Genomic DNA, 22,128 nt, shown 5'->3' with positions numbered 1-22,128 from the left:
TAAATGGACACTGAATAGATGCTAGTAACACCAAGATTTGAGGATTTTACCGTTTATACTGCTCTCTCTTTTATTTTGGCCATGATACAGAAAAATATATATTTCCTAAGTAGACTTTCCTAATAAGAATTTTTAACTTAGATAGATCAAATTCATAGAACATGCATAGGGTTTTTTTGCTATTGCCTAAAATTCTGATTTGAGTCAGAAACATTTTCATTCATAACAAACTCTCTAGAGAAATTATTAGTTAATGCAAAACAATTTAATTAGTTTATGCAAAACTGGTTTTATTTTTAAAACTTATTTTTAAGAAGCAGAACATGTTACTCTAAAAATAAATATGTTATTGTATCCTAAAGTTTAAGAAAAAATACACAGGAATATAGTTGCTACAATTTTAAGTAATTTTTTATTACTTTTTTAGTAATCAAATTTTCAAATTTGATTTTTTCAAAAATCAAAGACAAATTTTAAGTAATCATTTGATTTCATGGCTCACATCTAGCTGCTCAAAGGATAGCAAACTTGTTAGATGACGCAGCAGATATACTGTTTATTTGTTTCTTTAACATCAGAATCATACAGTGTGACAAGGTTCTGCTAACCATTCATCTGCAAAAATTTGATAACTTTAGGAAATGCCATTCAGGTACTGGATGTCAATTTTGTTCTAGATGCTAAGGTCCCAGTGCATCAAGACCCGTATGCATATGCATAGCTGTAAGCACAGTAGGGTCCACTGAAGCCCAGAGGATGCATTATAGTACTAGAATCATACACAGGTTTTCATTTGAAAGGCTTAAATATCTAACGGAATTGATCCTGCGCTGAAGACAAAAATTTTATTTCTTTGCAAGAACAAAAAGATGGAGACTTAAGATAGGAAAGGGGGGATTTTGTTGTTTGTTTTAAAAGGATATGAATCTTCATGATGCAGGCTATAAAAGAAGGCTAGGAAGATTAATACTCTCTGGGCAGCGTATTCCACTCTTATTATCTACAGGATATCTTGCACCTTGTTCTGAAGCATTTAGCAATGGCTCATGGAACAAGAGGTGTTTAATGGTCTGATATGGCCTTGCTGCATCGATCACTGTGATACAGCAATCAAAACCAGAGGGTGCGTATGGCCCTATTTGATCTTTACAAGAGAATTCCACTATGCTAATCTCTAAAACATATCATCAGATTATTCATTTCTCTCCCTTGTGTATTTCCTTACTTAAAAATAAATAAATCAATCAATACAGCCATTATGCAAAATTTCTGAACTTAAGGGAAGTCAATGGCGTTCGCAAGTGCTTGGCAGAACACTGCCTCTGTGCGTATCAGGGTTGCAAATTGTAAGGAGCCCTATTGACCCTTTTCTTTTAATAAACTCATTTTTGGAAAAAACACACACATTCATTATGTGTCCTACTTCCTGGAGGAAATATTGGTGCAGCTGAGGTCTAGAGACAGAAGACTCAACAACAGGAACAAACAATTGAAGTATTTCACTGTCTTGCTTTTTCCTTCAATATTCTTCCACACAAGCATTCTTCTGACTTGTACTTACTTTCTATTAGGGCTAAATTGTTCAAAAGATGAGTCATCCATTGTACCTTTAAAAAAAATGCACATTTTTGCATGAAAAAGGATGACTGAACAGAAAAGAAATGGTTGTGTAATTTGTACTTGAACACTGACATTTCCCTTTAAAAATTCAAGAATTTGCAGACAAAGTAGGTGTAAGTAGGCAACTTGCATTTAGATTTGAAATTATGACCAGCTTCAGGCTATTCCTTAAAATCTTGGGTATCTATTTCAGTGTACCCACGTCTCTTCCATTCCTCTCTTCACTTACTTGCACACGCTTCTTGTGAAACTTTTTTCACTTCTCTTTATTTAGATATTGTTAACAGTTTAAAGTTAGGTCAATATATGAAGGATCCCCACCTGAAATTTGTACCCTATAATTTGACTCTCAGGAAACAAACAACAATTTAAATTACAAGATTAAATGGGTAATAGAAGAGTTTGAGGTATATAATGGCCAACAAAGCTTCAGTACCCAAATGCCTGGCCCTGAAGGAATCTACTTTTATTAATTGCCTCCAATAAGGAGCACAGACATTGCCACTGATTTTAAGAGCTGACATAAACTTTCTTTCTTTTTTTTTTTTTTTTTTTTACTCTTCAGGGTTGACTGAGTTATGTGGAGATAGATATCCATAAATTTATAACATTCTTGAGAAGAGAGACTGTGGACTATTTTTTTTACTACTAAAACTTGAATGTATAGGTTGCAGAGTAGTTTCCCTAAGGTTCACTTTGCATCATCATCATCATCAAAAATATTAATATTTTGTTGTTGTTGTTGTTGTTGTTTTTATTAAAAAAAAAAAGAAAGCAAAACAGTCACAAGATTGTCCTGGTCGGAAGGATGGGGGACGTTAACTGGGGAACAAGAATTCATGCTAAAGTCCCAAATTGAGCAGCAGCACTCTGAAAAGGGTTTCAAAGAGAAAGCCATCTGCAATGCACCATTACATGCTTCATTGTCACTACAAAACCCAGACGTGCTGCTGCTTACTTTCAAACATGTTGTTGTAAGCATGCTCTATTAGCATCTTATAAGAGTTTAGTATTTCCTTAGAAAAAGACCTCTTACTGCAATTTGGCAAATAGAAACGCCCAGGGGTAGCCCTCCTTCCACTTAATAATTGACAACTTTCCCGATGAATGCACAATCTAGGGTTTTCCTTCTTCGCAGTACAATTTAAAGGCTACAAAGAGCAACAAGTGTTTGTCACCATTTTTACCAAGTCACCATTTCACCAAGTATCAGTGAAGAAAGAGGTGATAATCTGAAAAAAATCCACAGATGACCAAACCTGGGTGAAATTTTGAAATTACAGGAAAAAAGCTGGGAACACTTCCACAGGGACTTTGTTATGCAAAGATTATAAAGAGAGAAACACTATTCTTGCTTAATGATATCTACAGATAATATTAAGCAATACTGAGAGCTATACAATCATGGGACACTCTACCTAACATTAACTGTTCAATAGATAAAAACCACTATAGGCCACTGTGAAAACCAGTAAATTTCTTCTATTGAATGTTCCCTAATGGTCATAAAATGGCCAAGTCACTCTGGGTGTGTTATCAACAATACACAGGTTTCTTCCTGTTAATGTTACCCCAAACTAGGGAGAAACAGGAGGAGCTAAGTAGAAAATCTACTTTTTTACTTTTTCTTCCGAGGGGGTATAATGAAATATCAGTCTGATGCCAGCAAATGCGAAATCAGTTCTTTTTGCCTACTGTATCTGAGAGAGATGGTTGTAGCTGGAGAACACAGTTCAATTGCTAAATTAATATTCACACTGTAGTTCCACATTTCTCCCCCAGAATGAAAAAGGTCAGATCATGTGGAGACAGATCTCGGGGGGGAAGCCAACCACTGAAAGGAGAGCTAGGAGAGCTATAGCCATGTTGTGTAGTGCAGAGAGTGGAAAGATCACACAATGAAGCACTTTGACTTCTTGCCAGGTATACCCTGTGAAATGAATTTCAAAATAAAGTTTTAAATTACAGACGGCTTTTCCAAGCCTTTGCTGGCATGAGCACTACTGCGGAAAAGCTGTGACACCAGCAATTAGGGATAGCAGAATCTGAGATATTAAGGGAAACTTGTCAAGCAGAACTTAAAATATCTAAATATTTCTCCCAAATATTCGCCGAAAGAAGAAATAGAAATTGCTTTGGCTCTGCTTGCCTTTAAGTTTGCACCTTCTGGATTTTTTGGGAAAATATTCACAGACATTAGTTCAGAACTTCTATAAACATAATACTAATTCATGTCTAAAAGTATCAGGAACAGGGAGGCTAAAGATAGAATTCTTTCAAAATATAGCATGTGGTGTGCCAGCGACACAGTCCTACGAATTTTATGTTTGTCCTATCCGTCCAAGCAAAACACATTGTGAGCATCTAACCAAAGCTCCTTGAATCCCTCGCTTAATGTTGGCAAGGAATGCAGATGAAGAAGTATTTGCCAAAAGAATTAAGTTGATGAAAAGAAAGCATACACATTTAATGACTGACAAATAAGGCAAAGTACTTCAGTCCTGTCTTAAATGACCCTTATCCCATACTAGTACTAACCATTCATGGAAAAAAAATCCAAACTAATAATTAACATTTTAAAACGTCATGTAATGTCTGCACAAATGCTAGCAGCACCATCAGAAGTGACCGCTACAATGAAAAGTGTCATATAATTTTTCCAGAAAACCTTGAAAACTGTTAAAGAAAAGATGTATTGAATAAATGAGTTCCTGGTACTTAATAGAAAATTATGTTTGTCCTAAATAAGTATCATTCACCAGCTAATGAGCCTGTTTTAAAGTAGGGCAGAAACAGTTCTACGGTCTCCAACACCGGACTCCAGTGACAAAAATTACTTGGTACCTTTAACTCCCAACAGAAGACGCAGAAGGTATTACATGTAAATGCAAACAACTGGGCTGGCTCCCGTTTCCACAGGGTGAATGAAAAATTGCCATTGGCACAGTTTCAGGAACGATTTATTTTAAAAAATATCATCCTAATGTACAATACCCGTCTAATGGCTCCACCAAGCTGCTTGTCACTGTCACCACCTCCTTAGTCAGGTCTTCTAGGAGAAAGAAGTGGAAGAAAAGATGTCCAAGCCATACTCTGGCTAACATGAGGTTAAATTCACATAGTTGCAGTTTGCTGCAGGAACTATTTCAGCTCTTAGTAAATCTCACAGCACACAGACTTTGCCTTTTACTTCTCCTGCTGGGTCTAGCTAAGGATTGAGCCCCATAGCTGAATTTTGAGTATCCTTAAAGTTTGTGGATCACAAATTGTAACAGATGTCCCTGCTGTGCAGGGAGTTTTGTTTAAAGGTCCATCTGCCTGCAGACTGAAATCTGGGATTCTTTGTTTGCATCCTGCAAAACCAGATCTTTCAGACCAGTCACCGTAAAAATGCAGGGATTTTTCTGAGGGGTAAGGAAGATCAATATGTTGCGTACGTTCCTCCCTCGAAGTAGCTTAGACCGTCTCAAGGTTTGGCAGGATACAATCTTATTCATGTTAACGTTGCTTCCACAGAATCAGTTGCCTGCTGTAAGAAGGAAATTAATAAATGCACCTATGGCTTTTTTCTTTAAACCCCACATATCAGACTTCGGTGCTCTCCACTTCTGGGGGTGTGGGGAGGGAAGGGGTCACCTCTGCATGGCTAGATGGGGTACGTGGGCCAGGCGGTGGAACACAAGGTCCAGACTATGGGCATTTAGAGGAGAAAGGCACAGAGACTAGAGCACTGGTATATTTAGCAAAATGATTTAGATACGTTTCCAAAATCAGAGCAAAAGAAGGCAGGATGGTGAAATGACAGATGAAATCAGAATGGAAGAGAAGTGAGAGACTATGAAGGAATGAAAATCGGGAGATGGGAAGAGAAAATAACCGAAAGGGGACAAGTGAAAAGAGAAGGAAAAAGTATTTACTATGCAATTAGATTTCATGCGGGGAAGCACTCAATTCCTTCCTCTGTACAGCTTACAATACCACTTTTCAGAAGAAATTCTCCACACTCCCCTCAGCATACGAAAGGGGAGGGCGGATGGGGGAAGGGCTGCTTCATCCCCGTCAGGCTCCACTGCTGTTTTCCAGGTTCTTCCATTAGATCACCACATTTTGGGTTTCTGATGAGAAACTTGCAGGAGTGAATGGATACTTGTACTTGAGCAGAGCCAACCCCAGCCCTAGGGGCTTTCTGTGCAGGCACTCACAGTACCCTTGGGAGAAGAGGCTCCAGTCTCCTTCCTTGGCTTCCTCAGCTCACTTTCAGCCCAGCAGCTCTATGTCTCTTTACAGAAGTAGCACCTCACTGTCTCTACATTCTCCAACCATCACCAGATTCCAGTGGGCCAACTACCCTTCTGCTCATCCTCTAATAGCATGAGGATATCTCCTCCTCAAAGTTTTAGTTATCCTATTCACAGTTCATCTCCTTGGTGGCCAGCAGGCAGGCCCACAAGCTTAAGAAGGGACTGTACAGACAGCCAAGATTTTTTTTTAGTTTTCTAAACAGTCTCCAGTGTTGTCTATGCTTAGGTCAGACCTTCCTAAAAAAGTCCTTATTGCCCTTCCTTTGACTCCTCTACCAAATCATGCGTAACCTCTCCTTTGTAGCCAGCTTCCTTCCTCCTGGATCAGGTCCTGCATATGCAATCGTGTCCAACACAAGCATGCCTCTCTGTTTCTCTCCCCTGTCCAAGCTGAGGAATGACATACCTCTAGACATGAAGCCATGAATGATACAGCAATTTCATAAAATTAACTAGAATTCACAGGTTATGACAATGTCCCCTTACTTGAAACTGGTTGCAAGGGTCCTTGTGTCTTAATTTCTTTACTGTTTTAGTACGGTGCATTTTACCTCCACTTAACAGCCCAAGGAAGTCAAAGAGTATATCTTCCAGCTATTTCAGAAAACATTCAGCAACAGGAAATATATTTTTTCAGGCACTTATGGTAAATGTTTGCCGTTGTTTTATAATCTGGCATCCTGTTCACCAGTTTAGAGGTAATCTATTAGAGAACTTGGAAAACAATCAGTATTAAACACCTGGAAAGCTGGGTAATGCTATTCATCAGCAGAGGATTCTTTTTCAGATACATTTATATCTTGAAACCTAAGAATGAATTATTTTTATATTTAAATCTTTGTAAAGGCAGAAGGTACTGGTCATAATAACCACAATGTGGCCACAGCTAGTATTCTCCTGTAGAAATACCATAGGTTTGTTTTCTGCATAAAGTATTACTTTATTTTTATGGAATGCCTTTATATTTTATTGGAAATCAGATGTCCATGTTCTTTATTACTGGCAGAATTAGAAAGAGGAACAGGTCTAGTCTTCAGCATGGCATTCATAGTTTTTCATGTATCAGTGAAATGTTCCGTAACTCCTTTCCAGGTTTAGTCTGTCATTTTGTCAGTCATCTATATTGTCCTTTTGTTCACATTTAAAAAAATGGAAGTTCTGTATATTCTTGAAGTTTTCCCCCTTTTTTCATGTTAGACGATTCAATTGTGACTTCTCACATTAGATTCATGTGTATAGTGGTCAAAATTTGTTACAAGACTTCTTACAAGGCCCCATGAGTGGCAGACATATTCTCTATTCTTCTACTTCAAGCATCTAGTTAATCTATTTGCTTTTAACTACTGCTGTTTGCCCAGCAAGATCTTTTACTGCCTATCTGTGACTGCACCTCCTAAACTGACAGTCAAATTGGGCTTGGAGAATTTTTAATGGGCATTCAGTCCTACTGATAGCTAGAGAGCAGTTCAGTCCTCTTTCCAAGGAAAGACTCCTCAGGCACAGTGCAATCTTTAATTGTTTCCATAGTCATTCAATGTGTCCAAGATCCAGAAGCTGCCATGCAACTCCATTTCCCATTTATACTAGTGGGTGACAGGTGTGCTGAAAAAGGGTCAATTTTAAAATACGGAAAAGATTTTTTTTTCCCCAAAAAATAGAACATGCACACAAAAGCAGACGAAGAGAACACATGCCGAAAACAAAAATGAATTAGCTCCACTCCACTAAAAGAAACCAACAAATGCTTTTACGACAACAGTGAAAAGCTGACTAGGGCCTGAACTTGCCCTCACTAATGTCAGTAACAGTTTGATTCAATGGGAGCAAAGTAAATCCCATTAGAGCCTTTTATAGAAAAATCCTAATAAAAGCAGACACTACAAAGTAAAGGCCCTGTTCAGCCCTCACTTACACCATAGCCATTGTAAAGTCACACCATCGTAGCTGGGGTCCGCATTCAGACCTGGAGCATTTCAGTCCTATGCTCACCGCACTGCAGAAAGCTGACAGGAGATGCTGTACCGAAATGAGAATTGCAAGTCTCTCCCGGCCGCGGGTTTAGTACGTTATTGTTAGGTTTACATAAGATCTGGCCGGGTCCCAAACGTGCATTCCCCGACACTCATACTGCCTGATTTATGCTGTCTTATTTGGCTGGTAAAAGAATCAAATTGGTGACTGGTTTTGAATGAAGGCAATTAGGGTGGTTGATTGGTTTTGTAATTTGGAGAACACCACTCTAGAGTATAAGTCAATTGTGTAGAACTATCCAGGTCTTTAATCACTGGTTTCCCTGTGCAAAGAGCTGATGCTTTACATCATCTGAAATTTATACCAGTTATAATCAATTCCATCCTCCCCATTACCCCCCTTATTGCTTCCTCCCCTGCCCCGCACCTGGCAAAAACATGACATTTTACCAGAGAAAAAGTTAACTATAGTGTGGCCAATTATATTTCAAAGGTGTATCCAAATTTAATTTACAGGGTCAACTGAGTATGTGGGGGTAATTATCTTTACAGAGCATCTGACAGCTGTTGTGATATAGCGGTCCAACAGTTCCTGCTAGAAATCTGTCGGGAAGCACTTGTTTAAATTTGAGTAAGGTTAAACAACAGACTTCTGTCCGCAAATCCTGGAAAACAACGTCATCAACAAAGACACCAATTCTACGTAAGTCTCTTGGGTCCCCCCTGAAAGACTGGAAATTCTCAATTCGAAGAGTTTTGTTTCTGAATGGATCCTAAAATAGGAAGATCTGCAGGTATAACACACAAAAATTAAGCCAAGCACAGGACAGGAAATCATACATAATTTGCCTACGTATAGTAACCATATACCTTTATGAAACACAGTTTCTTATTTAAAAATACAGGCTCCAGAAATTCCAAAGCTGAGAAATAAAATTTCACTCAAGAGTTGCCTCAAACAATTTTTTATTCTCAACAGTGGACAAGAATTGAAGTGTACATTCATGGAATAAATATGTAAAAAAAAATTCTGAAGTTACATCATATTTAATTGGCTTCTAGGCAACATCTTCTGTTCCCTCACCACAATCTGCATTTCTGACATTCATTCAGAACAAGGCTGTGTTTTGCACAATGGCTTTCGGATCACTAAGTCTCAAACTTTTGGGCGAATGGTCCGCTGACGGTCTTCACCACTGATCACTGACCACCACGAAATTACACCAAACATTTAGCTGAAATATCAGTACATCTATACAATGCTATAAGCAGATGTGAAATCCTGAATTCCACTTCTCAGCAAGGGTGTATAATAAATAACCTGTGCTTCACTGAAGGCTGCCATGAAACCTCTGTTCAGCTCAGAAGAGGCGAGGCAACTTCAGGGCTTTCCATAAAGTGCCATATCTTCACGCTCCTCATTGAAAGGCCTCGCTATAAGCTGAACCCTGAGGCCCTGTGCAAACTGACCACTACTGACAAATCACAGATTGGAGATCCAAAAGTTACATTAGTAGTTAATTAAGTAACTAATTAAGTTATATTAGTAGTTAAGAACATGTAGGGTTATGTATCTTTGTACAAATTCCCTGTATACACCCTTAATTTATTATGGTCCTGAGATTTTAATAAAGTCTGCCAAATAGAAGGAAACTCTGGTTCCCACACTCAAGTAAGCAGCAAATCTTACTGATTGTGAGGCAGTAATAAAACCATGTCAAAAGGTTTGTACAGCACGGAGTAGATGATGTAATTGTTAGCTGCATTCAATACTACTTACAGTGAGCAAATTCCATAGATATTGAAATGATCCTATTCCTTGAAATAAAATGTAGGAGGAAAGAAGAAAAGCCCTGGATTACTGTTTTGTTTCACCACTTCTAAGCAACAAGGAATAACTGAAAATTCATTATCATACTGGGAATATTGGTCCTTTGGTACTGTAAACAGCTGTGACATTGCTGTGCAATTTTAAATACCCAATTTTCTCATTCCACGTCACCAGAACACTGCACGTGGTATGCTTGAGAAGACTGCTGAATTTGAACTCGACTTACTTTAAAGCAGCTGCTTACCTAGTAACGTTCACACGCAACACTACACATAGAAGAACTTATTTAGACAAAAATTGGTTTTACCACTGCAGCCATTCTGAAATCGCCCAGCACATATTTGTAATAACCCCTAGGAGCATTCTGGGTAAAAAACCACAGACTGGCCAGATGCTTTGATGGATTTTCTCCTCCTAGGTGAGCGGGCCCAATGGAGAAAGGGTGAGGCATCGCATCTCTGCCAGCTCCCCAGATCACCCTTCATGCCTGCGTGACGTTACAGGGTAGTGCGTGGAGTCGGCAGGCCAGCATTTCAAGCACGTAATAGATTAATTTGTATCTAAAAAAATATCCCAAAACTGGCTTGAGCACGTTGTTGTGCTCATCACATCAAACATAAAGAAAAATGCTTACAGTCCCAAGCTAGGCTTCCTGGGGCCTGCTGTCAAGGACAGAAGGTGATGCTTCTTCCAAGAACAAAGGCATAAATGGGTAAAAATCAGCTGTGACCATGCCTCAGAGACCTGGTTGCAGTGTGTTAGCCCCCTATGAGAAACCCTGAGTTATTTCTCCTCTTGTGTTCATGACACAAGTCTGAAGGGGCACACGGCATATTTGTGACTGAAGTTGCCTGTCTACAACACAACTGTGCTTTGCTGCCTTCCTATAGCTAGAGAGTAAACTCAGGAACTCAGATCCCAGCTAGAAAAAGGAAAGGAGAACAAATATAAAAAATACTGTCCTGGGGCCGGGGATTCACAGCTTCAGCAACCCACAGATGATGAAGTTACATCAGGGTCCAACAGTGAAGCAGAGGAAGGTACGGGACCTTCCAGTGATCCCTGGTTGGGATTGCAGGGTTCTTCCTTTGTTTCTACAAACACTTGAACCACAGATTGCAACGTGTGGTTCAAGTGTTTGTAGAAACAAAGGAAGAACCAGGAGCTCTGGATGCAGACAAATTGGTGACAGACTACAGGCCGTGCCACGTGCCTTGCTAAGATAACGGAGGCAGGGCAGAACAGGGTTATTTCCAAAACTGCCTCCAGACACAAGGAAATGAAGGCACAGCTCCAAATCAAAGGCCCCAGTGATACCAGCCAGAAGCACAACCCAGGGCAAACCAAGGAGCATCAAGCAACAGCCGGCAGGAAGGGGAAATTCTTCCTCATGATTAGTGGCACTTTCAGCAGTGTATCTGAAAGGGATGGTGGCAGAAATGCTTCGCATCCCTCCCTCAGCGGCAGGGAGGCTGGCTCCAAATGAGTCAGGAGATTAAAGGATCCCTTCCTTTGGAGGGGGAACAAAGAAGGAAATAATCTGCCAGAAGCTTCTTGGGCTAAAATCGTTTCTACAGGCCTCTGTTTGGGGCAACAGCAAGTCAAAAATATTAGGAGTACAAAAGGATGCTGGAGAGGAGAGTGGGAGGGTAAGAGAAGGTGCGAGTCCTCCTCCTAAGGGCACCGGCTTCCCCCGAGACCACAGGCTGAGCTGCCTGCAGAGCTCTAGGCTACTAAGCTAAAGGGTCTGAATAACATCTGGATACAGGTATAATTATAGAAATCGCTCTTTTAAAGCACATGACTTTGTGACTCACAAAAAGGTAGCAAATGAGTATTTCATCGTAGCACTGCCCACTTCTCATTGAAAAATCAGACCCCCAAGAACTGGGAGATTTAGAAAAGAGCAATCCAGCAGACTTGAAGCTGACTTTCAAACTCCCCTCTGGCCCTCCTGAACAAGGTGCAGAAGAGAGAAGACATTAGCTTTTCGGCCCGCACTTATGCTCACAAACACTCTCCATGCCCCCTGCTGCTCAAATTTAGTTTTACCTTGAAGCAAAAAAGCCATCATTTCTTAATAATATGAAGAATTTTCTTGACTGCTCTGTTAGCTGCTCCCTGCAATCCCTAAGAGCCACACATTTCTTCACAGAGCAGTAGGAAGCAGAGGGAGGAGGAGAAAAACTGCTGCCGACTGATTCTAATAACAGAACTGCTGATTAAAAAAAAAAAAAAATTAGAAAAAGCAGCAATTAAAAGTGCCATAGCTGGGCCAGGCACCAGAATTTTCAGATATTTCTCCAAACCCCAGCTCCCAGGCACCAGGATTCTGCCCACATATCTAACAGCAAGGGTAGGTTCATGTCGTCAACTCTGAAGCCCGCACTAGAGATGTTTCCCACTCTGGCCCCAAAAAGCCTCCTAAGAAGTGAGCTTCATGCACCCCTGCAAGGTGCCAAAACCACACAATGACTTCACAGGAGATGGCTAAATGGTTCCTCTTGAAATAGGAGCACAAGGACTCCCCTAAGAGACACAAGAGAAAGCTGACTTGCAAATGTTTAAGAAACTTGTCAATGTACAGCTGACTGATTGTGATTGATTTAATGAAAGTGGTCTGTACTGCTGAGGGGGTATTTACAAAAGCAGAGTTTAATCTAGTGAGACTGTGTTCCCACCAGAGCCAATGAATAGACATAGGCTTGCCCTGGGCTATGTAGAGAATGAAGTCATGCTAAAGACTGTCTTTGTGAAATGTTCCACTGTTTCCCACCATGCACTGAACAACCATTTGCTGACATGGGCCATTTCATGTATCGTGCACGCTTTTTGGAAGCACTTCTATGATAATCTCAAGATCAATTAACATAGAATGATTCCAACTAATTAGAATAATGAATACACCAAAGAGGTCAACTGTAAAAGATTCTCCTTTCTCCACCAGCTAATTTGCAGAGAACAAACAAGGAGGAAGTACCAGAAACCATTGTTAAAGGTGAGTTTTCTGAGCAGAAAAGACCTGTAAGCCTCCCAACCCAAACAGATTAATGGAAGGTACTGGAGCTACAAAGAAGAAAAAGAATCTGAAGACTAAGCAGAAGGAAAACAAGCTTTGCAGACCATGGAAAAAACTGATCAAGACCACCTTCAAGTAAGGCCAGAAGATTTTTTGGATGCATCTTGCATCATGCAAGATGTGTGACTGTACACATAAGCATATAAATGTTAAGGTCCTGCAAAAAAATACTCATCTTAGTGGCTCCTACTACAATAAACCCACTCGTTTTAGACGTTCTAGATATTCTATAGATTACTGAAAAAGTTGCAATTCAAAATGAAAGCATCAAAATGTTGTTAGTAACGTCCAAATGGCACATGCCCTGTATTGGACAGTTTTAGCAAAAGACTGTCTTCTGAAGGCTGCCAGAGTCTTGAACAACTCATACACTCATTAGTTCTTGAAATAGGGAAAATTGCCTAATTCCTTTTGAAAAACAATATAAATATCCTTCTGAGAAAGAAAAAAATTTCAAAAGTCTGTCACTCATACAGACTAATATTATTCTAGATAATCAAATATTGGCAGAAGTCTTGGCAAACTGACTCTGCTCTTACCACTACCACCAGATCGCTTGGGCTAACCTGGCTTCATTCCACAGGCAGACACAATTCCAAATATTTGGTGAGCACTACATATTATTCTTCACTTAAAATTATTAATATAATCTTTATTTTATATTAGATGTAGAGAAAATGGCCCATAAGTATTCCTTTAGACTATTTTGGTTTTAACACAGGAGAAATTCAACTTCAGTTAGTCTTACAATCCCTATCAAGGAAGTCTACAATTCTCACTATGCCTTCCTCAATTGAAACAGGTCTTGACTGAGATCCTACCCTAAAAAAGCATTATAAAGCAAGCATATCTTTCGTCACTTCATCTGCTCATTCTACACATTCAGTTCTCTTCAATAAGTACCTTTGAGCCTCACGGGTTTCAGAGCATTGCTATCCATGCTTACATAAAGAAAAGAAAAATCCTTTCATATTAACATCCTTCTTTCTTATAATCAAGTGCAAGCCTCTATTCAGTGCCTTAAAAACCCCCAGAGTCTGTTGTACCTGGTTTTCACGTAAATGTGGCCAGTCAGAGTTCATGTCCATAAGCAGCCAGATTTGGTAATTTTCCATGCTGCATTTCCTATCCAAGAGCCTAAACAACATAACTAGCCTATCCCTGCTGCTTAATCTCTTATATTAAGACTGGCTGACACAATACAAATTGAAAGGACCTTCTCTGTATGACTCTTCTCAAACATATAATTACAAGTCTTCTTACCTGCTCGATCCATAGCAGAATTCATGCACAGTTATAACAGGAAAAGATCCTGTTTGCTTGCTCAAGTCCCGAGACAGAAAACTAACCATAACAAGGAACTAGTAGCCAAGGCAGCAAAAGAAAACACGAAATACTTTGATTATTCCCGATCTCAGCCTGATATCCCAGCTAACACTGCTGAAACGGGGTCTCCCTGAATCAAGGTTTGCCAGCGGGGTAAAACCGCTGGCCTTGGTATCCTTCTGCTGACTTCGCTCTGTCAAATCCTAGGGCTGCATGTTTGGATGTTACTACTTCTAGTCTTCAGTGGCTGCCACCATGTTTGTCAGAAACAACCTGCCCAGTATGGCTACTGAGCAAGAAGCTCCATGATTCAGGAAGAAATAGGTAATGGAAACATTTAATGGAGTAAACCAAATAAGCTCCTATCTCTGTGGCCGTCTCTTTCAGGTACGGATGCTTGTGAGCAATCATTGCAAGTTCTACATCGCCTGAAATTCAAATCTGAAAATTGCTCTGAAGAAAACTTAGTGGGAGCGAGGCAGGTACCTCTTTTGACTCCAAAGGCAAACATTTCAGAGAGCTTATCCATTTAATTCAGTTCACCTCAACAGTAGAGATACTCAGAAAGTGCTAATTAATCAGCTCATTAGATTATGCTTGGATTACAGAGCCAGCATTATATAGGTCAATTCTGGCTATCAATTCTACATTTCATCAGGTTCCAAGCAGACTGTCATTTAAGGGAAACACACTCAAAGGAAGTTACTTGTGAGAGCAACTCCTGCCACGTGGTCACGTCAGGGTGCAGAAGACATCCCCAAACCTTCAGACACAACAGAGAACAACCAGAGAACTATGCAGCCAGCAAGACAGCTGAAAACCAGACTCATTTATCATTGCCAAAATAAAACCTGTGTGAACTAAGGGATTCATATATAAATATCACAATAAATAAACTAGCAGATAACTTCTCTGATTTCTAAAGCTACCAAATCAACACCAACATCAACCATGTGGCCAAAACACTATTTGGAGCAGGAGGGACAACGAAGAAAAGGTTATTATCTTAATAAATATTATCAATATGCAAGAAGACGGACAAAACTAAGCACTCATTAACAGCAACTCAGAACACACTTTTTTTTCTTGTCAAACACCAAATGCAGAATTCTTTAGTTGTCCTTTTGCTTTATTCTGAATGCAATGCAAATCAAAATGAATATTTATTAGTAAAATGGCTTGAAGGCCTTTCCTCCTTCAACCCTCTTACACACACTTACTTTTTCATTCCTCATCCAGCTCAACTCATCTCATGTTTTAGCTATCAATTACCAAATAAAGAAAATACAATGACTATAAGGAAGGGAGATAATTTTTAAAAAAAATTAAAAAGTGAAAGGAGAAATTTAGTTGGAAGAAGCAGCAAGAGGAACAGAATGCAAATAAGTCTGGACTGCAGGAATGGGAAACAAGAAAAACTGTTTTCACTTCTGAATTAGATAGTTCCTTCCCTTTCTTACTATTTCCTTGAGTCAAGCATTTTCACTAGATAATCTACTTCACCTTGAAGTGTTTTTCAAAGCAGCAGACCTCAAAGTCTTTTTTTACTGCAGAAAATTGAACTAAAATGGACTTGCATTACTAGCATTATTAGTCCAGTTTCATTTATTTACACTCAGACAAATTCCAAGGTCATATTTTAGAGTTCACCATGTAAGACTAGAGAGAAGAACAAGACTCAATGACTTTTCCTGATGCTTGCACTGACTCATCTTGTGATTTCTAGGCAGAAAGCAGCTGGAGCGCAATGTGATAATATTACATAAGGACCTCATTGGGCAGCGAGAAAACAACTTTTTAAAGCACATTGATATCATTAAGGATTTTACTAGGGATTATGTTACTGCAGCAAAAATTGCTCAATTGTTCCGTCTTTCCTATCTTTATCAGTTCCCCTGTCCTATGAACCCTCGCTGCGAAGGGAGCATCTGTAATCCTGAAGGGAAGGAATAAACACAGACTGCATTGGCTCTGATCCTTCCCAAGTTCAGATTTAGTGACCCTGCTAATCTTATCTTCCTGGGTTACTCCTACTTCCTTCAAGGCCTGAGAAGCAAGGAAAGGAGAGGTGGCAAAGGCTCGTTTTAGGCGAATGCAGTATGACTTTGAAAAAGCGTAACATTTTAATTGAGAGCTGGTGTAAAAAAAACTGTATACCATTAACGACACCAATATTAGCTCAATGTGACAAATTTTCATGAAAAAAATTATTTACAAACCAGCCTTCTTTCTAAAAATGGATTTTTGCAGGAATTGTTGATTAAAAAAATCACTTCTTTATTAAGTATTTATAATGATATTTATCTTTTCAATATTTTTAATAATAGTAACAACAACGTTATCAAGAGAGTCCTTGGAGTAAAAAACATGAATAATTCTGCAAAACAGGGTAAAAATAAAACAGGTTGCAAACTATAAACCAGAAATTATTGTAATGTTTGGCAAAAATGTTATTTTTACATTAATTTGCATTAAATAATGTGATTTGAGATGTGGACACAGATGACATGAGTTTATAATTTCTGCTTTATAAACTGTATAGTAACTAGTAGTCTTGGTAAAAACTCTCCGTCACAGATACTGAATTCATGAGGCTACTCTTCAACACCTCTCCTTGCCAGCTGCAGCAACTGTCCCTTAACAGCAGAAAAACACCTTGTTAGCAGCTCACTTTGTATGACGAACACAACGATGGGATTAAGCCCTAGGTATAGCAATACCTAACAATGTGACCTACATTACCTGTCAATTATTATTACATTAATTAATAATAAATACACTAATTATCTAACAAAGCTCTTTGCAACTCACTAGTGCAATATATTCTTATGGGTTTGACTTACAAAGGCTTAAAAGCACTTGGGACACTACTTGTGCTCTTCCTCAGCTGGAAATAGCCCCATTCAATAGTGGAGGGGTCTGGGGTTTGTTTTTTTTTTTTTTTTTAAACTAGTTACTAAACCTAAGTGATGGGACTTTGTTATCACTATTTCATTTATGTGCACAACATACAACGTCCTTTCAGGGAATTTAATGACCCATGCAGAAAGAAGAAAAGAAATATATCAAAGGAGTTAGCGACCCTTGTCCCAAAAGTAAATTGTAAAGCCTTTCTACTATTTTTGCTGAAGCATCTTTCTATATTTGTACTGTATCTATGCTGGAAGTCGAGTTGTTATGACAGAAATAAAAAAAAAATATGTACAACTTGGGAAAGCTGATTGAGGTGTCAAATGTCCACAGGTTTAGAGAACGATGTAATCAATACAAGAGGTATAGGGCACGCAGTTTGTATTGGCGTAGCTCGAGTCCTTTGATGCTTTGTTGTTTATTTACAACAGATTGGAAAGATCCTCTCCATTTGAACAGACAACTGACCCACTGAAGTTCCCACATGAAGGTCAGATGCCACTTGCAAGAGAACTTCAGAGGGTTCCATCATCCTTCTCCTCCTTTTGCAGGAAATAGCTTCAGCACGCTTTCAACAGAAAGAAAACTACTCATCATTCCAACCCAGAGCTCTGGAGCCAAAATACTGTAATTTAGGAGAAGTCTGGATCCAGATTTTGCCAGTCCTTCTCCAATTTGTCATTCTTCACTGCAAGCAGGAATAAATTGGGCAACTATAACATCAACTATTTGGCTAATTTTAGTTTTCAACTATTTAAGCCCCATTGTTGAATCAAAAAGGTAGCTGTTTTTCTTAGGACAACCTCCATAATACCCCAGTAGCCAGCTTGTGCAAATAGCATATTTCTGCTGATTTAGATAGAATAGTTTTAAGTGAAAATAGATCATATCACTTCAGCACAGCAGTTTTGATTTACTCAAGCTGAGAATTTGAATTTAAACAGTAATTTAGAGGTTAGTTTTCTTCATTTTTGTTACCTCTACTTATTTTCCTGCCATTATTTGTGGAACAACCTACCAATATTAAAAGGTTGTATTTTCAAATTAATTTCTGGGGTTTCCCTTCAATAAAATCGCCTATACTTATTGCCAGTTTTGGGGGGAAAGAAATGTTCACATTTAGTAATCATTTTATAAAATGAAAACACTTCTTCAGCATTGTACTTTGCCAAGAGATCAAATGTAACAATAGAACCAGATTGGAGGAAAAACTTTCATTACAGGCAGAAAAATAGTCTGAACTGATATTAGTCAAATCTCAACCTCATAGAACCATGAGAGGACTCTTCAGGTAACAAAAACATTGCCTTAATTTATGTTAATGTGCTATAAAATGCAGAGACATGTTGAAGAACCCAATAAGTTTGACTCTCTCACTTTTACTCTGACTGCTACAATGATTTGGATAAATGGAGCTGTTACCTCCCCACAGGAAAATCAGATACTTTGTTGGTAACAGGAAGAGTGTAGAAGAGGAGGCAGGACACAGCCGCTCTCCTCATAACTTAGTAGTCAGGATCATCCATGTTTAAACAAAACAAAATGGAAAAAAAAAAACCCAAACCCAAACCCTATTTTTCTATTCAAAATCTGGATTTTTATGTGGCATTAAATGGGAATTGTCTCCCTTCTTATATGTCATCAAAAGCCAGGTGCTGTTGAGAAGTGTCCGCGTTTGGGGCAGAAATAAAGAAATCAGTACCAGCAACACTTCACTCTTCAGAAAGGCTCAGATTATCATCCGGGTTATTAGAGTAAAGGATACATAGAAAAGTGAGGAATGTGAGATTGCAAATCTACAGGTTTTAACGAGCTCCACTACGGGAAAGTGGGTGGCTATTTCATGCCAAACCACAATTTTGTCACTGGCAAATAGCAGTGCCTTGGGACCATCCCTTCGGAGCTCAGTGGCACAGAGGTCCCCAGGGTGGAGGGGCTGAGCCCTGGGCTAGAATGAGAGATGGCCTCCAGAGTGACAAAACATCACAAATTATTTAAGAAAGGATACTAAACAAACAGAAAGGGCCCTGTTATGCTCTACTGCAACCACATCTGAAATAGTGCGTGGCTCTCTGGGCACCTCATCACATGATAACCATATACACAAACTAGAGAAGTTACAGGAGGAGGCAACAAAAGCGATCAGAGGTGTGAAACAGCTTCCACCTTGGGAAAGAGAGAACACCTAGAGAACAGGGCAATAAAGGTGTATTAAAGAAAATGCAAGTGATGTGGAGAAGTGGCAAGGAACACAAGGATGAGGAGCTGCCCAAAGAAGCTACTCAGTAGACTTAAAGCCAACAGAGAAAAGCTTTTTCAGGAAATGCCCAGTTAAGCTGTGCAGCTCACAGTCACCAGATGCTTTGGTAGCCAGAAGTATAAACAGCTTCAAAATGGATCATGGAGGACAGATCCAGTGGTCACTGTGAAGGCTAATAGCCTGGATGCAACCTTGATCTCAGAGCCATTGAGCTGTTTATTGCCAGGAACCGGGGAAGTAAGCAGCACAGCAGGACTGCTCTTGACCAGTGCTTTTCATATTCAACCCATATTCAGTTTATACATGCAATAGCACTGTATTTCCATGAGAAATTCCACCTGGCTCTTTCCCAGCACAATTTCATCAAAAAAGGTATGTTCCCATAAACGCTTCGGTTTTGACATAACTGGCTCTTTCCACCTAGGGAAAATAAATAAATAAGAAAATCCAACCAGTTCTTACACTCCATGTAACGGAAAACCCAGCGGCAATTTTCTTCTGAGCTGCTTTAAACCTGGAAATGTTCCAGTCAAACCAATGAAGATACTGCAGAGTTCATAAAAGAAGCCGCCCACTGAGTTGCTGTGTGTATGGGAGCTGCATATAAGGTGAGCGCTCAATTATGTCTGCTGCTTACCAAAACGCATTGCATTTTGAGTTGATAATTTTAAATAACGAGAAGGAATGTACGGCCTTTATTTAAACAGATTTTTAAAAGAAATTGAATCCAAATTACTAAAAAATTGAAGTCATCCTCTTTCCTTGCCTTACTTTTCCCCTCTGACACAACAGCAAAACAAACACAACAGAAGAAAGAAAATACACAATATATGAATTCTCTTTCATCGTTTTACACAAAGTAGTTTAAGTACTATTTCCAGTGCTGTTGTCAGCCATGACAGGGATGACCTGCTTTATGGGAAACAGAGGGAGTTTGCCGACTGAAGGCACAGGGTTTGAGAAATACTAACTATATTTACAAAAAAAAAAAAAAAAAAGTCCTTAAACTGCTGGTGCTTACACATGGTGATATTCCAGCAAACAGCTCTATGTATGTGTAAGTCACCATGCATAAACTTGAATATGTACTTGTTTGATCCATTAGGGAATAATAATAGTAGCAATAAAAACAAAGTAAAGGTTTAGAAAAAGGTCTTTACAAAGGGAAAAGAAAACAGCAAAAAGTCTCCTTTAAAAATTACAGATGCCGCAGGGGAAAAAGCCGTCCTCTCTCCTCTTGGAACAATTCTAAAATCAGAGAAGGAATGAAGGAGGTAGAACAAGGAAAGTTCACCTCACCACAAATCAAGCAATCACTTCTTTGGAGCACAGTTATTTTTGAAGTTACCATATCGGGTTTTTTTAATACTAAAGGGTTCTTAAGATCAAAATCTAAGATTTTAAAAGCTTTTAAATCTTATTTTTAAAAAGTCTTATCTTTAAAAGTGACTCATCACCTCACTGAACTGAAATACAGATCCGTGTTAAAGATCAAAGAAGACGCATTGCAACCCAAATATAATTTAAACTTGCAGTTTGTCAGGGTACCACCTTACAGATATCAGCATGGTGTTTTGCAAAACTATTAGCAGTTCCTCCCTCAGTGTGCACCATGGTAGGATCAGCAAGAACGCGTCACTGTTAGAGAACATGCTCAACTGCATACCAAGTCCTCTTCATATTTTTCTTTCTTTGCACATAATTCTCCTATTTTTAAGGCATTAAAAACAAGACCAGAAAGCAATATTGAAGGCAAAATACCTTGCCTTGCTCTTGAAATATCCCTGCTTTTATACAAGAAAAATGCCACAAAAATTAGAGGAACTGTAGGAAAAAATATCCCATATTTTTCAGAGAAAAATGCTAATTTCCATTCCCAGTTGTGTTGAGGCACTGCCAATGATTGGCTCCATATGTTTCAGCAATTGGAGCCATATTAACATTCTTACAGTTCTTTTGCTTTCACATGCTTTGTCTTGGTTACATTATGCAAACCTGGGAAATCTAGCATTTCTTAACACCCTCCCCCCCAAATAAAGACCGATTCGGTTTCCTGGCTACAGTGGTTTCTCTATCCCACTCGCAACAACAGTGATTTCTCCAGACAATGCAAGGAGGTAGAAGGAAACCCATACTTGGTTTCCAAAATATGTTCATTTTTGAGGAAATTATGGTTGACTGCATAGCAACATGCAAAGATCACTTTTAAAGGAAGAGCATCCTTGCTCCTTGTTACAGCAAAATGTTAATAGATTCTGCTTGTATTTTTCCTTGAAAAAAAGACAAGCAGAAATATTCATCCTGATCCAGTGACAAACTAGCAGTAAAACACTAGTTGGGCTGAGACAAAGCAGACTAACTTAATAGCTGTAATTTTCATCAGTACTGGAATATGAGTGGTAGGATGGAAAAATCACTTTCCAATGCATAACACTGGCAAACTTATTTTTCCAAGACAACCTGTTTTTCTAATGCCGTTAACCACAAAGCCATTCAAATGCATGGTTTTCTTCGGAGGAAGGTAGATCTGCTTAAGGTGACTAACACTACCACAACATGAATTTTATGCCGATGGTTCAAAAAAGTTTATTCTTCATCACAGAAAGTACGGGACAATCCCAGCTGTGAGAGAATTCAATACTTCTCTTTCAAACAATATTACTAAAAGTCAGCAAGTCAAATCACGAATCTTTTGCCCCATTAAAACTCCTGCTGAAGTTAGTGCGGGGAGCAGGGATGTAAGTAAGAGCAGAGCATTGAAGAGAGGAAATACTGGTTTCTTGGATTTTACTGCATAGCAGCTTATAGGGTGGCAGATCATATTCCCACTC

The 22,128-nt window shown here is 39.0% G+C and overlaps 1 protein-coding gene across 3 annotated transcripts in view; it reads right to left on the bottom strand.

Moving 5' to 3' along the window:
* The window catches only part of RBMS3 (RNA binding motif single stranded interacting protein 3), a 723,228-nt gene that overhangs the window by 515,889 nt on the left and 185,211 nt on the right, over positions 1 to 22,128 (bottom strand). The window lies entirely within an intron of this gene.

This window comes from Mycteria americana, chromosome 2 (genome assembly GCF_035582795.1).
Source record: "Mycteria americana isolate JAX WOST 10 ecotype Jacksonville Zoo and Gardens chromosome 2, USCA_MyAme_1.0, whole genome shotgun sequence".
Classification (NCBI taxonomy): domain Eukaryota; kingdom Metazoa; phylum Chordata; class Aves; order Ciconiiformes; family Ciconiidae; genus Mycteria; species Mycteria americana.
Note: the sequence above shows the minus strand (reverse complement) of the source record. Positions and strands in the feature narration are given on the sequence as shown.